At 43.2% G+C, this 18106-nt stretch overlaps 1 long non-coding RNA gene across 1 annotated transcript in view; it reads left to right on the forward strand.

The window, feature by feature from the left end:
• The window catches only part of LOC125485707, a 79306-nt gene that overhangs the window by 22441 nt on the left and 38759 nt on the right, over window positions 1–18106 (forward strand). Inside the window, exon 2 of the long non-coding RNA XR_007264410.1 lies at window positions 4475–4531. This is a non-coding gene — a long non-coding RNA (uncharacterized LOC125485707). The remainder of the gene's footprint in view (window positions 1–4474; window positions 4532–18106) is intronic.

The raw sequence follows: 18106 nt of genomic DNA on the forward strand, positions 1-18106 counted from the left end.
GTGGGAGGAAGGACAGGTTAGGGAGGCAGGGACGAGCTGGGCTCGTTTTGGGATGCGGTAGGGGGAGGGGAGATTTTGAAGCTTGTGAAGTCCACATTGATACCATTGGGCTGCAGTGTTCCCAAGCGGAATATGAGTTGCTGTTCCTGCAACCTTCGGGTGGCATCGTTGTGGCACTGCAGGAGGCCCAGGATGGACATGTCGTCTGAGGAATGGGAGGGGGAGTTGAAATGGTTCGCGACTGGGAGGTGCAGTTGTTTAGTGCGAACCGAGCGTTGGTGTTCTGCAAAGCGGTCCCCCAGCCTCCGCTTGGTTTCCCCAATGTAGAGGAGGCCACAATGGGAACAGCAGATGCAGTATACCACATTGGCAGATGTGCAGGTGAACATCTGCTTGATGTGGAAAGTCTTCTTGGGGCCTGGGATGGGGGTGAGGGGGAGGTGTAGGGGCAGGTGTAGCACTTCCTGCGGTTGCAGGGAAAAGTGCCGGGTGTGGTGGGGCTGGAGGGGAGTGTGGAGCGGACAAGGGAGTCACGGAGAGAGTGATCCCTCCGGAAAGCGGATAAGGGTGGGGAGGGAAAAATGTCTTTGGTGGCGGAGTCAGATTGCAGATGGCGGAAGTGTCGGTGGATGATGCGTTGGATCCGGAGGTTGGTGGGGTGGTACGTGAGGACGAGGGGGATTCTGTTTTGGTTGTTATTGTGGGGAGGGGGTGTGAGGGATGATTTGCGGGAAATGCGGGAGACACGGTCAAGTGCGTTCTTGACCACTGAGGGGGGACGTTGCGGTCCTTGAAAAACGAGGACATCTGAGATGTACGGGAGTGGAATGCCTCATCCTGGGAGCAGATGCGACGGAGGCGAAGGAATTGGGAATAGGGAATGGCATTTTTGCAGGAAGGTGGGTGGGAGGAGGTGTATTCTAGGTAGCTATGGGAGTCGGTGGGCTTGAAATGGATATCGGTTTCTAGGTTGTTGCCAGAGATGGAAACAGAGAGGTCCAGGAAGGAGAGAGAGGTATTAGAGATGGTCCAGGTGAACTTAAGGTTGGGGTGGAAGGTGTTAGTGAAGTGAATGAACAGTTCGAGCTCCTCGTGGGAGCACGAGGCGGCGCCGATACAGTCATCAATGTAACGGAGGAAGAGGTGGGGTTTAGGGCCAGTGTAGGTACGGAAGAGGGATTGTTCCACGTAACCTACAAAGAGGCAGGCATAGTTTGGGCCCATGCGGCCACCCCGTTTGTCTGTAGGAAGTGGGAGGAATTGAAAGAGAAGTTGTTGAGGGTGAGGATGAGTTCGGCTAAGCGGATGAGGGTGTCAATGGAGGGGGACTGGTCGGGCCTGCGGGACAGGAAGAAACGGAGGGCCTTTAGGCCATCTGTATGGGGAATGCAGGTGTATAGGGACTGGACGTTCATGGTAAAGATGAGGTGTTGGGGACAGGGGAGGGAAGTTCTGGAGGAGGTGGAGGGCGTGGGTGATGTCACGGACGTAGGTAGGGAGTTCCTGGACCAAGGGGGAGAAAATGGAGTCGAGATAGGTGGAGATAAGTTCGGTGGGGCAGGAGCAGGCGAAGACAATGGGTCGACCAGGGCAGTCAGGTCCAACTTTAATGGAATGGGAAGCTTGTTCTGTTCAGAAACATTGCAAGTTTGTCATAGGACACTCTCAATGCACGTGCTGCAGCTGTATTGTTGTTGTAGTATGACATGCCCATCTTCTGCCTGACTGATAGATATACTGCTCAGCACGCCCCATCAACACAGGTTGCCTGCCTCTCCCTGTGCACTAGGAAAGTTAACTAAATCATAGAGGCTGGCAGCCTGTAAGTGAATGCTCAAGACCACGTATGCTAACAAAGCATGCAAGCCACAGAAGCTGACAGCTTGTAACTGAATGCTAAAGTCAGTGAGCATTAAGAAACCAAGCTAAAAGCCATTAAAATTGAAAGAACTGTGTATGCTGTAAATCATAAACAAAAATAGAAGTTGCTGGAAAAGATCAGCAGGCCTGGCAACATCTGTGAAGAGAAATCAGAGTTAACATTTTAGGTCTGGTGACCCTTCCTTAGAACTGCTGGTAGCTAGGAAAATGTCTTATTATCACAGTCTGCCATTACACTACCTATTGTTAGCAACTAACAGTCTTCATCAACAGCTATTCATCCGCCTAGCCAGATCATTATCCACTCCTTTGTCTGTCCAACTGTTCTTCTCTCTCCCCACCTATCATTTACTCCTGGCCCCCTCCCCCCCTCCTATCGTCTGCACATAAACCAACATTTTCCTAGCTACCATCAGTTCTGAGGAAGGGTCACCGGACCCGAAATGTTAACTTTGATTTCTCATCATAGATGGTGCCAGACCTGCTGAGCTTTTCCAGCAACTTCTGTTTTTGTTTCTAAAAGCCATCAGATGCCTGATCCCACATCAGCACAAAAGCATTCTGTATAAGTGCATGAGATGTGTGTCTATCCCTGCATTCAAAGCGACCTGACTGAAACGTGCAAGTCATCGGTGTCTTTCAGCTCCAGAGTAGAGTGGTGAAGACCTAAATGGTGACTGAGTTGGTCCAAGAGCAGGCATGATGGTGTGATGAGACTGGTTGTTCTTCACTGTTGAGTTGGTTGGTTGAAGGATCGAGGAGGATGGTTTCCATGGCAAGAACGTTATACAGAAGGAACAGTCATGATGGCCAAGACATTTGCTGATCTGCAACTTCCAGCTCTATCTCACCTTTGAATTTTTACATGTCTTATTTCTCAGCGAACAAGAGGAGAATTATATGAATGATGTGATTAGGGCAAGTTGGAGTAACAATGATATGCAGATACTCATAAGTAAGCTAGTTGCCACTCATGGGTTAGATTTTGAAATCACCACTTAAGACAAGGGAAAAGTTGCATAGGTTTCTTTCATTTGTACCTTATTTAGTCACCTTATGCACCGTTACTCTTGACACAACCATTGTGGGGGAAATTCTGTCCAGGGTTCACTTTCAGGTCGATGATAGTCCTTTATCAGCGCTACAAAATTAGCCTAACCTTCTAAAGAGGGGATGTGTGCTGGCTGCAGCAAGTGCTGGAAGTATGAGGAAAGAGACAGACAAACAGACACGGAAAATAAATTATTAGGCAGAGGCAATAAACTGGGAAGACAGTTGAGTAGTCTTTGTTACTAGGTTCTGTTACTGGGATATTCCTTGAATCTTTTGCTGGCCAGTACTTTGCTCCATTTGTTTTTCTTTGGATGTTGCCACTGATTGGTAAGAGACACAAGGTAGCTGGTCACTTATAATAGGTCTCCTTATCAGCTAAAAGTTATAGCTTGCAAGAGCAGGAAAAATAAACTTGGTTTTTATCAGGTTTAAAGTTAATCTTGACTGTAGAGAACAGGGACACTGCTCCCAAGCAAGCCAAGAACTGAACATCTCTCTCTCTCTCTTTCTCTCACTCCCCCTCCCCCAACTCTCTCTCTCTCACGCACACATTCTCTGTCACTCTCTCTCTCTCTCTCACACGCACACACTCACATTCTCACACACACTGTAATATTTTGATATTTTGAAACATGCAAAACTGTTATTGGACAATGGTGCGTGAAGCAAAAGATCGAATTTGATTAATTCTCTTAGTCAACTGGGTTTCTTGCCGATAACCATAGATCAATGGAAGATTTTCCAAACAAATTTTGGTTTAGATGGAAATTGAGCTGGTTCCACATTTTTGGAAAGCGGTCATATTTCAGCTTCTCAGGGCTACAAGGTAGTCAAAATACTGATATATTGAAGCTTTACCAGGTTCCCAATTACTTCATGCAAGAGAGGGAGAGAGAGATTGCAAGCCTTGGTCATTTTCTTCCTTCAGAATCTCCAAAAACATTTTGAAACAGAAACCAGGACAAAAGGAGATACTAGACAACTATCAGCACATGAAGCCCCATGGCCTCTTCCAAAGCCAAGGTTTCCAGCAATTAAGAGCAATACACTCCATCTCTTATCTCCCTAAAAGCTTTGCTTGGCTGCTCTCCCAAAGTCACTTGACTGAAATAAGAAGGCAGATCACAGCCCACATTAAACTATTGATGTCATTTTCAAGAAACCACATCAGCTCATTACTTCTTTGTAAAAACCTTGTTTAGTCCAGAAGGTGTCTAAACAGTTTGATGTCTTGTAGTTTATTTCCACATAATTTACAAATGTAGTGATGTAATGCCAAAAGTTGCCTTGTCAGTTTGGACTGATGCAACAGTTCAGTTTGACACACTATGAGCTGTCTTGGGAAGGAAACCTGACCCTGCAATATTTTTGCTGGATTTCATGATTTGAAAAGTTTACCAGGACATTTGGAGGACTGAATTTCACCAAATCGGCAACAATCCAACATACTTGACAGATCTTGTGATTTTAAGCAAGTTGACCATTTGGGACAATGTGTGCTCAATGTACCATTTACTGTTTTATTTTTAATATTTGTTAGAGCTTCTCGAGAATACCCATCGATCCAGGAGAAGAAAAAGTCAAGCATTTGGCAGTTGTAAGTATGTTAATAGTAGAAACAATAGTTCAAAGAGTTTAAAAATAGTTTGAAATTCACGTTTTCTGACAATTTAACTTGTTCAATTATCTATCAGCGTGTGTAATATTTTCCAAGATTAGCAATATATCAGTACATTCTAATCAGTATTAACAGACAGCGACCAGTCTACCTCCTTTTTGGGTGAGCAGTTTGTTCCTAGAACTCTGTCATTGTCACTCTTAAAGTCCTAGAGTCATACAGCATGTAAACAGACCCTTCGGTCCAACCAGTCCTGATGGCCATAATCCCAAAATAAACTAGTCTCACCTGCCTGCACCTTGCCCATTTCCCTCCAAGCCTATCTTATTCATGTATTTATCTAAATGAATTTGAAGCGTTGTAACTGTACCCACATCCACCATGTCCTTTGGAAGTTCATTCCACATATGAATCACTGTTTGTATAAAAAAAACGTTGCACCGCATGTCTGTCTTAAATCTATCTCCTCTCACCTTAAAAATATGCCCCTGACTCTTGAAATTCCCTCACCGTAGGGAAAAGACACCTGCCATTCACCTTATGTATACCCCTTATGATTTTATAAACCTCAATAAGGTCACTCCTAAATCTCCTGCACTCCAGTAAAAACTATCCCAGCCTATCCAGCCTCTCCCTGTACCTCAAATCTTCCATTCCCAGCAACGTCCAGAGGGAGTGAGCTGGACTACTCCTTCTGTGTGACCTCTTCCACACCTTTGTCGGCCAGGAAACGGTCTCTGTCATCAACAACTGGTTATTTGCCCATGGACCAACCAACTTCTTGTTGCCAACAAAAGCTGCATTTTATATTCCCTCAGCTCCAAATTAAACTTCAATTGCTGCTTGTTCAAGCAGTCCTTTACGCAACGCTTGACATGGGTGTCAGGTTACTTGCTGTCAGACCCTTTCAAATGCTGATTTTAAAACACCTCTTTATCATTTCAGTCCAGTGCTTGTTAAAACACACAAACTTAAAGACAATTGTTTATGTGAAGAAGAAATGCCATCATTCACTCCTACACCAGTTTAAATATTAGTACTGAAAGAACTGTGGATGCTGTAAATCAGGAACAAAAACAAAGTTGCTGATAAAGCTCAGCAGGTCTGGCAGCATCTGTGAAGGAAAAAACAGAGTTAATGTTTCGGGTCAGGTTCTGAGGAAGGGTTGCCGGGCCCGAAACGTTAACTCTGTTTTTTCCTTCACAGACGCTGCCAGACCTGCTGAGCTTTTCCAGCAACTTTGTTTTTGTTAAATATTAGTACACTGTATACTTGGGATCATAAGCAAGAGATGACTTGTAATTGGTGAGACACTCAGACAAATATCAGTTAGGACAGATTATTAGCATAGTGTAGGTGCTAGGGCTGCCAGAAAGTCTGTGGTCACCATCAAAGAGGATGGAAGAGTCTGGTTTCATCTGACAGAGGACTTTGCACAGAGCTTATATCCACCCTCGGCAGCACTGATGTGATGGTTAACTCCATGAGAATACTTGCTGAGCCAACCATGCTGTAGTGTGTCATGGTTGAAACATCAGCTTTTATTTTAACACATGTCGATACCATTCAAGAATTGCATGTCATAGTTGAAGCACAGACAGAAGTTGTGCAATCTCAGCTTTCTACCACTCAAGCTCGGACTGCTGCCAATGTAACTGTAGATTTCCAGTGTGTAAAGGGGTTTGCAGGGTCTTACAGCTATTTAGCGATATGAATTCCCAATACATTGCTAGGATCACTAGGAATCCCTGCGGTCCTTTCTCAGGATGACAGCATTCACTATTATTCATAAGTACCATTGGGGCTGGCTATCCATCAACCACCCAAAGGTTCACTGAGTTATCCTGGAAAGCTGCCTGCACATTTCCCCACTGAAGACGCCAGCCTTCTGCATGATGTTTGTAACCAGTAAGGTACAATTACATAGAAACACTTGAGCAGAGAATAACACATGGGAGACATGCACTAAGGGTGATCACTTGACTTGTATCCAGAAGTGGAATAATTTGGTTACTTCTTTTCTTCCTGTTCCTCATCCACCTTCTTCGCAGTTTTTTACATGTTAGGTAGCTATGCTATCATGATTGCAAGCTTTGGAACAGGCAGCAGACCAGGACAATGTGTTGTGGGCATCTCCAGAATAGTCCTGGCAGAAAAGGAAACAGTTTTCGATACCATCCTTGATAACTCTAATAACCTCTGATAGTCTATATTCTCGTAGAGGTTAACTGTCCCATTGTATATATTTAATATTACCCTCTGATGGAGTATCCAAAATAACATGCACGACTCACAGCTGTAGCCTCACCAATGTCTCGTTCTATGCATTTGTATTTAGTGTCCCTATATAGAAAACCTATATATTCATGTAGAAAGTAGTTAAGCAGGTGATTAGAGTTGATTGATTAATTAATTGACTGTTTAGATATAAAGGAGGAATAGGTAGGACTGGTGTGTGGAAGGAGCCATAAGACTAAGTCATTAATAAACTCTAACCACAAACAAAAACGGCTTTGTTTCTGTTTCGCTTCTGGCTTGGATTGAATTGACAATTGAATACAATATTCCTTTTCATGACACTTTATACGGTCATACTTATGAAAAGGATCTTATACAGCCATATTGTCAATTTTATTATAATAATACATACTAGATATTTATATTTGTACAAACTGTTTGGTTAGTGTTATCAGACACTCGGGCCATGTGGATTCAGTTCATTTCAATCTGATTCACATAGGGGACCAATGATATTATCACAGTTATGCCACATTGATACTACTGAAACAGAGGACTATGATATGTTTGCCCACAGGTGAGTTTATCTCACAGATGAGGTTATCTTCTCTTACAATTTGAAGGCCAGCTCATTGAATTTACCATCACAGATTGCATGAGGGGCCTGTGTAACAGATTATATGATAACACAATGCCTTTGCATTATTGGCTTTATAGTGTCACACATTTTCAGTTTGAGTCATGCAATGTTCTTGCAGTTCCATTTCATTGATGGATTGTTGAGTCCTAAGTGTGAAGTCTGCAATTTGGATTGTAGTGTAATACACTAACCTGCTAGCTAGTGAAATAGAGATAACAAGGTGTAGAGCTGGATGAACACAGCAGGCCAAGCAGCATCAGAGGAGCAGGAAGGCTGACGTTTCGGACGGAGACCCTTCTTCAGAAATGGGGGAGGGGAAAGGGTTTCTGAAATAAATAGGGAGAGAGGGGGAGGCGGATAGAAGATGGATAGAGGAGAAGATAGGTGGAGAGGAGACAGACAGGTCAAAGAGGCGGGGACGGAGCCAGTAAAGGTGAGTGTAGTGGGGAGGTAGGGAGGAGATAGGTCAGTCCAGGGAGGACGGACAGGTCAAGGGGGTGGGATGAGGTTAGTAGGTAGGAGATGGGGGTGGGGCCTTGAGGCAGGAGGAGGGGATAGGTGGGAGGAAGGACAGGTTAGGGAGGCGGGGACGAGCTGGGCTGGTTTTGGGATGCAGTAGGTGGAGGGGAGATTTTGAAGCTTGTGATGTCCACATTGATACCATTGGGCTGCAGTGTTCCCGAGCGGAATATGAGTTGCTGTTCCTGCAACCTTCGGGTAGCATCATTGTGGCACTGCAGGAGGCCCAGGATGGACATGTTGTCTGAGGAGTGGGAGGGGGAGTTGAAATGGATCGCGACTGGGAGGTGCAGTTGTTTAGTGCGACCCGAGCATAGGTGTTCTGCAAAGCGGTCCCCAAGCCTCCGCTTGGTTTCCCCGATGTAGAGGAGGCCACAACGGGAACAGCGGATGCAGTATACCACATTAGCAGATGTGCAGGTGAACATCGGCTTGATGTAGAAAGTCTTCTTGGGGCCTGGGATGGGGGTGAGGGGGGAGGTGTAGGGGCAGGTGTAGCACTTCCTGCGGTTGCAGGGAAAAGTGCCGGGTGTGGTGGGGCTGGAGGGGAGTGTGGAGCGGACAAGGGAGTCATGGAGAGAGTCATCCCTCCGGAAAGCAGATAAGGGTGGGGAGGGAAAAATGTCTTTGGTGGTGGGTCGGATTGCAGATGGCGGAAGTGTCGGTGGATGATGCGTTGGATGCGGAAGTTGGTGGGGTGGTAAGTGAGGACGAGGGGGATTCTGTTTTGGTTGTTATTGCGGGGAAGGGGTGTGAGGGATAAGTTGTGGGAAATGCAGGAGACACGGTCGAGGGCGTTCTCGTTCACTGAGGGGGGGAAGTTGCAGTCCTTGAAAAACGAGGACATCTGAGATGTGCGGGAGTGGAATGCCTCATCCTGGGAGCAGATGTGACAGAGGCGAAGGAATTGGGAATAGGGAATGGCATTTTTGCAGGAGGTTGGGTGGGATGAGGTGTATTCTAGGTAGCTGTGGGAATCGGTGGGCTTGAAATGGATATCGGTTTCTAGGTTGTTGCCAGAGATGGAGACAGAGAGGTCCAGGAAGGAGAGAGAGGTATTCAAGATGGTCCAGGTTAACTTAAGGTTGGGGTGGAAGATGTTGGTGAAGTGGATGAACTGTTCGAGCTCCTCGTGGAAGCATGAGGCGGTGCCGATACAGTCATCAATGTAACGGAGGAAGAGGTGGGGTTTAGGGCCAGTGTAGGCATGGAAGAGGGATTGTTTCACGTAACCTACAAAGAGGCAGGCATAGCTTGAGCCCATGCGGGTACCCATGGCCACCCCATTTGTCTGTAGGAAGTGGGAGGAATTGAAAGAGAAGTTGTTGAGGGTGAGGACGAGTTCAGCTAAGCGGATGAAGGTGTCAGTGGAGGGGGACTGGTCGGGCCTGCGGGACAGGAAGAAATGGAGGGCCTTTAGGCCATCTGTATGGGGAATGCAGGTGTATAGGGGACTAGACGTCCATAGTAAAGATGAGGTGTTGGGGACCGGGGAATTGGAAGTTCTGAAGGAGGTGGAGGGCGTGGGTGGTGTCACGGACGTAGGTAGGGAGTTCCTGGACCAAGGGGGAGAAAATGTAGTGAAATAGGTTGTATATTGCAATGGTTCTATTATAATGGTATATTGTTTCTAATCCCTAACATGTCTCTCAAAAGACACCCAGTGGCTTGATAGCAATCTATTCTTTACGCTAAAGCCTGTTTGAATATTTTCATATTGGATTTCAGAATTTTAATTTGAATCCAATAATCTTTCACAAGTCCCAAACAACCTTCTCCAAATTTCCAGAACTTTCTAGTTTAAGTGAGCTACATGAAATATCTTTAACTGAGCTGCTGCTTCAAGTAATCCAACTGTTTATTCATTTCAAGTGATAACTAAGCTAAACAAATGCAACTCAAAAATCTCCTATTATCAACCCACAAATCCCCAGTGCTACCTCTCTACATATGTTCTGTAAAATGGAATAAATACCTGGCAGCCATTTCAAGGCTATAACCTTATTTTAGGTTATAGTTAACTGCTGTAAACTCCTCAACCTTTGCTTTTGCAGCTTCATGAAATTTCTGCTTTGTTATTTCTGGACACCCCTAGTATCGTCTGTTTTATAATAGAAGTTTTTGACTGGGTAGTATCGTAACTTATCTGACTTTAGATGAAAATAATTAGTATCTCATAAATGTAGAGTACCGCATTTTCAAATAGACTAAAATATCTCTTTTTTATTGTATTTATTGTTGATTATAAAATAAATATCCATGTTTATATTGAAAACTGATTACTGAATTATGTAAATACAATTACAATTAATCTTATTGGGTCATTCTATAAAAGTCAAATTAGGCCCTCTGAATAGCTTGATTAGAAAAATAGAAAAAAAGAATAAAAGTAACACTGGGCCCTCTTATGGTGCAGTGGTAGTGTCCCTGCCCCTGGACCAAGAGACTCGGGATCAAGGTTCACCTGCTTCAGAGGTGTGTAATAACATTTTTGAACAGGTTGGTTAGAAAAATAGGTTAATAAAAAAAAAGGTCAAATTCACTGACCCCTTTTCAATATATTCCCCACTAATCCAGCCTTGATATACTTGTTTCAATTAAGAGAGACATGGTGAAGGGAGAAGAAGCAATTTTGCTGTAGAAAATTAACCCTCCAGGTGAATGCCTACATTCCATATCTTGGGTGGAAACAGTTATGATATATTGTAATAGAGATGACAGCTTCTCTGATTCTATCTGTAGAAGTGAATAGCAATAATATGCATTCACTTGGACACACTCTGATAAGGCATAACAACTTGATTCACCCTTTATCAATGGCTAAGGTGCTTTCCTGCTTCCATTAGTAATATTGCAAGCATGCAAAGTCAGTTGAATTGAATTTCAGAATAGCACATGCAATAGAAATCTGATGTTAATGGGAAAATAACCCATTATACTCTAAAGCCTCTTAAACTCTGATATTCTTCAAAGGACATCCCATTGAAAGATTATTAAGAAATTGTGCTTTTGGCTCTGGTCTGCTCATTTTAAAAATTAGCAAGAGCTATCTGTATATCTTTAAGCTTATGCTTGGAGTTAGCCTAATGGGAGATGTGCCAAATCTGGCTAGCACAGTGCCCTTGAAGGACAGAAGCTCAAACCTAAGAATTGCATAAGAGTAGATATTACTTCACTTTACAAAAAGGCTTGAAATGAATTTCAGAATATTTTTCGGCTGTTGCACAATTAAGAATTGGCAATCTAAAATGAAATACAGAGGTACTAAACAGAGACTCGAAAAATGTCACAGTGGCACAGCATCCAACTTCCATTTGATGATCAGTAAAGTGAAAACAATGCTGCATGAGAGAGGTGTGAGAATAATGTACCTATTTTCCTGCCCACTATCTATAAGGCATAAGTTCGGAGTATGGTGGAATCCTCTTCACTGGATGGCTACAACTCCAATTACAACACTCACTTATAGGCACCATGGTGGGGCAACATATTAAACTTTTAACTGTATTTTTCATGTAAAAGTACACATGACAGTAAATTTCTATTCTATTCTATTCAATTCAAGAAACACGTGAAGATCCAGGACAAAGTATCTCACTTGATTGGTATCCCATCCACCATCTTCATGAATCACTCCCTCCACCACTGTTGCAAACCCTGACTTCTACCCTCTAGCAGCACAAGGACAGCAAATGAATGGGTGCACCACCACCTGCAAGTTCCAATTCAAGTAATATGCTATCTTGACTTAAAGTATATTGCCATTGCTTCACTGTTTCTTTGTCAAAATACTGGAATTCCCCAACAGTACTGTGGGTGTCCCTACACCTCGATGATTGCAGTGGTTCAAGATGCAGCTCACCAATACAATTACGAACAACCTAACTGAGTCCTGAAGAAAAGTCAGATCAGACTCAAAATGTTAACTCTGTTTTTCTCTCTCTACTGATGCACTGAGATCTCCTGAGTTTCTCCAGCATTCTCTGTGCTTGTTTCAGATTGTCAGCAGCTGCAGTATTTGCTTTTATTTGGGCTTTTAAGCTCAGCAGTGTAAATAGTATCAGCAGCACATGGGAACAGGAGCAGTAGAAGATGGTTCACGAAACGTTGTTGTAAGACAGAGCTACTGAACAATCCCATATATTTTAATAAAGGCTCAAGGTTGAATTGTAAGATGATGTCTGTTAGCATGGTAAACCTCTTAAAAATCTTCCTGCTCTGTTATAATAGCTTCACACTACGCATTCAAAATGCAAGAGCTTAACACATCAATTCACCATAGCAGAACTTGCTGCAAGTTACAAGCTTGCTTACTTAATGAACTGTTTGACTCACAGGTGGGGCACATGTCAACCACTGGGCATATGTTATTCCAACAGCAGCATGTCATGGCTAGTTTTCTACTGGTCTCTAAAGGAGAAAAACTCTCGAATCACAAACTGTTCATTTCCTTGGAGGAGGCCATGCTTGTTATTTTAGGGTATCAGAGCTTGGAGGATTGGAAAGGACCAAACTGTGGACAAACCCACAAGATCAGTGTCAATACCGTCCTGGTCTGTCCTTTATCAGTTCTCACTCACTCCCATACAGCTACACACTCAACCACAGCATGACCAGACACAGTATGTTTCAATGCAAGTTCTGTTTTAAGACCATAAGACATAGGAGCAGAAATTAGGCCATTCAGCCCACCGAGTCTGCTCCGCCATTTAATCATGGTGGATAAGTTCCTCAATCCCATTCTCCTGCTTTCTCCCTGTAACCCTTGATCCCCTTGATAATCAAGAACCTATCTATCTCAGTCTTAAATGTACTCAATGACCTGGCTTCCATAGCCTTCTGTGGCAGTGAATTCCACAGATTCACCACTCTCTGGCTGAAGTAGTTTCTCCTTATCTCTGTTCTAAAAGGTCTTCCCTTTACCCTAAGGCTGTGCCCTAGGGTCCTAGACTCTCCTACCAATGGAAGCATCTTCCCAACATCCACTTTGTCCAGGCCATTCGTTATTCTGAATGTTTCAATTAGATCCCCCCTCATCTGTCTAAACTCCAATGAGTGTAGTCCCAGAGTCCTCAAATGTTCCTTGTATGTTAAGCTTTCCATTCCTGGGACCATTCTCGTGAACCTCCTCTGAACCCTCTCCAGAGCCAGTACATCCTTCCTGAGATATGGGGCCCAAAACTGCATGTAGTACTCCAAATGTTGCCTGACCAAAGCCTTATAAAGCCTCAGTAGTACATCCCTGCTTTTATATTCAAGTCCTCTCAAAATAAATGCCAACATTGCATTTGCCTTCCTGACTACTGACTCAACCTGCAAGTTTACCTTGAGAGAATCCTGGACTAGAACTCCAAATTCTCTTTGCACTTCAGACTTCTGAATTTTCTCCCCATTTAGAAAATAATCCACGCTTTTATTCTTTTTACCAAAGTGCATGACCTCACACTTTCCCACGTTGTACTCCATCTGCCACTCTCCTTTGCCCACTCTCCTAACCTGTCCAAGTCCTTCTGCAGCCTCACCACCTCCTTAATACTACCTGTCCCTCCACCTATCTTCGTATCAACTGCAAACTTAGCCAGAATGCCCACAATTTCTTCATCTAGATCATTAATGTACAAAGTGAAAAGTTGTGGTCCCAGCACTGACCCTTGCAGAACTCCACTTGTCACCAGCTGCCATCCTGAGAAAGACCCCTTTATCCCTACTGTCTGCTTTCTGCCAGACAACCAATCTCCTATCCATGCTAGCACCTTGCCTCTTACACCATGGGCCCTTTTCTTACTCAGCAGCCTCCTGTGTGGCACCTTATCAAAGGCCTTTTTGAAGTCCAGGTAGATAACGTCCATTGGCTGTCCTTGGTCTACCTTGCTCATTACTTCCTTAAAGAATTCTAGCAGATTTGTCAGACATGACCTCCCCTTGATGAAAGCATGAGAATAAGGTATGAGAATATTTTAATATCCCTTCTATCGTTGTAGGTGTGAAAGTAGGGTATGTCAGTACTGCATTGTTATCGGTGTCCTTCGATTCGAGGTTGACACCTATTTGGCTGTGAGTTTCTGCCATGGGTCTTCATGTGACTGAGTAGGCTAATTCTCAACTCGCAGGACTTTGGGCATGAGGCAGGGCACCACATGAGGTGATGGAACCTGCAGTGCAGGATTTGCCTCCTTCTTTACTGTTGTTCTGCCTCACTATTAAGGCATTTGGACTCATTGCATGATGGAGCTTGATTGATAAGTTGTTACCATTTTGAATGATTGATATCAAACTCCTCACAGTCATTAATGTCAATGCTGCTAGACTTCAAGGAGAATTTCAGTGTTTTTTTTGTGAAGAACTAAAGATAACCACCTGAGGGTGCTCCTGTATAATGCAAGCAATGTCACATGATCATGGGCAATTGCCTTATATAATTCAAATGATTTTCTGGTTGAATTTGTTCCTTTGCCCTTGTAAGCGAAGTGAATTTCTCTTTAGTTGAAGACTAAATTACAGCATCTAAAGAACGTCCTCTTTATTTTTTCAATACTTCCTCTTTCAGCCAGAAAGTTACAGCAATCAGCGTGATAGACTGCCAAACATGTCATTTATGGGAGATATGATTCTTTAGTACGCCGGTATCATCATCTCCTTCTCCTCCTTGCCCCATCCAAATGCTGCTAAAGTGACCCTCTCAGTGGCAATACGGCAGCAAACTGGAAAGAAATTGCCAATCAAGCAGTTGAATTCTGTGGCGAATCAAGACCAGGACTCGCCTGTTAAGCACTTAGCAATCTGCAATGAAGCATACATTTCAGTTGCTTACAGCCTTAATGTGCAACAGTAAAAAAGAAATACACTTCTCCCTCTGTTGATCATTTGATTAATTATTGTGATTTGAATGTGCTCATAAAATATTGATTTTTAAATAATCACACGCACAGCATTTAGTATTTAAATATATGAGAAAAATACAATTTTGTTTTCATTAGTGGTATGAAGGAATATGTTCAGAATACATTACTATGAGAGTATTTCTGTTCCCTGGCCCTTTTGAGGCTTAAGGATCAGCTGCCATCCAATTTTATCTTCACAATCTCCACGTAACATATACACAGACAGTATGCTTTTCTTGGGAATCTAAAGAGAGGAAATGTAAAATAATTTAATTAATTTGTATTTTTAAAGTTACTTTTTTTTTAAATCCTTGTACTGTTGCCAACAACTGGGATTCCCTCTAGTGCCCATCATCCTCCTCAATCTTTCCAGGACCTTCAATATGATTGATAGTACTTCATCTCTTGCTGATCCCAATATAGCCAGCAAATGTTCTGCAATAACTCTTCTTCCTGTGGCTCCATGGCCTCAATTAGTGTGTGTCATATATATATTCTTGGTCATCCCTATTTCGTTTATACACTCTGCCTCATGTAATTTTAATTTCAAATAATTTCATGACACTTTTAAGCATGGGATAAGCATCCATACATATTTCAGCCATCCAACTTTACTTGTCTGCAGTGACCCTTGGCATCACAGGTATAACTGTGCTGCCTGCCAAAGCCTAGTTGTGGATGAGCTAGGATAATTTTTTAATTAAGCAGGGGCAAACCAATGACATTTCATTTGATTTCTACCAAGTTTCACATTTGGTTAATGGAGTTTAATTTAGATAAATGTGAGGTGCTGCATTTTGGTAAGGCAAATAATGCAGGACTTATACTGTTAATGGTAGGGCCCTGGGCTGTGTTGCTGAACAGAGAGACCTAGGGCTGCAGGTGTGCAGTTCCTTGAAAGTGGAGTCTCAGGTAGACAGGGTGGTGAAGAAGGTGTTTAGCATGCTTGCCTTCATTGGTTAATGCATTGAATATAGGAGTTGGGATATCATGTTGCAGCTATACAGGATGTTGTTTAGGCCACTTTTCGAATACTGTGTTCAATTCTGGTCTCCCTGCTACAGGAAAGATGTTGTTAAACTTGAAAGGGTTCAGAAAAATATTTACGAGGATGTTGCCAGGTTTAGAGGGTTTGAGCTATAGGGAGTGGCTGAATAAGCTTGGGCTTTTTTCCCTGGAGTGTCAGAGACTGAGATGTGACCTTATAGAGGTTTATAAAATCGTGAGGGACAGTGGATAGGGTGAGTAGCTAAGATCTTTTTCCCAGGGTAGGGGAGTCCAAAACTAGAGGGCATACAAGTATTTAAGGTGAGAGAGAAATGACTTAAAAGAGATCTGAGGGACAGCGTTTTCATACAGAGGCTAGTGCGTATATAGAATGAACTGCCAGAGGATGTGGTGGAGATGGTTGCAATTACAACATTTAAAAGGTATCTGGTTGGGTATATGAATAGGAAGGGTTTAGAGAGATATGGGCTAAATGCTGGCACATGGGACTAGGTCAGATTGGGATGTCTGGTTGACACCGATCAGTTGGACTGAAGGTCTGTTTCCATGCTCTATGATTCTATGATTCTGCGATTCTGGGTTAGTAGTCCAGCAATAAACCACTTAGGCCACCACCTTCCCTAATTATTAAGATCACTTATTTCCATTTTGATAATCTCATCTGTTTCTACGATTACATACTTCTCACTGAAACTTTATCAACATCTAGAGCAAACAACAGTTGGGAAATCAATTAAGGGACACTTTGGCAGGGTGATCCTTAAAATATGAGGCTAGTGTTGGTGAACTTGTAAGTGGCTGGTGGGTGAGGGAAGGGATTGGATAGGTTTGAGCTGCATTTTAAGAATCAGCAGCACTCTAAGAATGGGCCACCACAAGGACTGTGCAGTTATGCACAGATTTAAAGAGCTGAACTACAGGAGAAACTATATCCCAATGGTATTAAACCAGGACATGGGATAGTCACCACAAATATGGGACAGTTGGTCATCCCGCCTATGTAACATTTCATTTAGTTTCCTAAAAAAAGTGGAAAAATATTCTAGTGCGTCTTGTCCACTGAAAGCAACATCCAATCAGTCCAACTGGTATCCCATCAGTCTACACTCAATCATCAGCAAAGTGACTGAAGGGTTTATCAACAGTGCTGTGGAGTCACACATATTTATGAGTAGGCAGTTCACTAATGTCAAATTTAGGTGATAACAGAAACACTACGTGCAGATCTCAATTCAGTTTTGGTTAAAACATGGATGAGAGAACTAAATTCCAAAGGAGAGTTGTAAGTAACTGCCATGACATTAGGCAGCATTTGACCAGGTGTGGCATCAAGGATCCTGAATAAAATCGAAGTCGATGGAAATTGGGCAAATTTCACCACTGGCCGGTGTTACATTTGGGACAAAAGAATAAGGTTGTGGTTGTCAGAGACCAATCATTTCAGGCTCAGTATATCACTATAGGAGTTCCTCAAGGTACAGTTCAAGGTCCAAGCATCTTGGCAGACATAAAGACTGGATTTTCTTTCTCCTATTAGTGTGCAGTTAATGTTCCCAAGTAATGTATCACTAGCTTAATGTCTTTGAAACCTGTTGCTATTTTTCACATGGGATATGTGGAGGAGGGAACTTGTTGGAAACTTGCTCTTCTCCAGTGATCTGCCCATGGAACCCCGTGGAACGTGTTACTGGTTAGGGAAGGCTAATTCCCAGAAGAGGAGATCATTAGAGCAACTTCCCCCTCTTGAAGCCACAACAATCCTGACTTATTGCCATTCACTGGGTCAAAACCCTGGAATTCCCTTGGTAACAGCACCTTGGTTGTCCCTAAACCCCAAGGACAGCAGTGGTTCAAGAAGACATCACACCACTGTCTTCTTCAGGGCAATTGCAGATGGGCAATAAATACTGGCCAAGCTAGCGATATCTACATCTCATGAATGAATTAAAAGAAAGCCTAGGAGAGTAGAATCCACTGGAACACTGAGAATGTCCAATAGAAATCAGTGTTTGGCATGTATTTGGACAAGGTGGCACCAATGCACCCATCTGATGTGTGCTTTGTTCTCTGTAATCACCACTTTCACCAAGAGTTCCCTTTGTACCAGGCTGTATTTTCTCCTTGCAAGAATCCTTGTCTCTTCTTCATTTGGTCTACTAACAGTGTTATTCTCTGGAAATAGGGCACCCTATTGTTGGTTTGCACCCCACGTTCCTTCTGCCAGGACAGAGGAAAGTGAGATAAGGCACTAGTTGTATCAGAGATAGT

This window comes from Rhincodon typus, chromosome 21 (assembly GCF_021869965.1).
Source record: "Rhincodon typus isolate 14 chromosome 21, sRhiTyp1.1, whole genome shotgun sequence".
In the NCBI taxonomy this organism is placed as follows: domain Eukaryota; kingdom Metazoa; phylum Chordata; class Chondrichthyes; order Orectolobiformes; family Rhincodontidae; genus Rhincodon; species Rhincodon typus.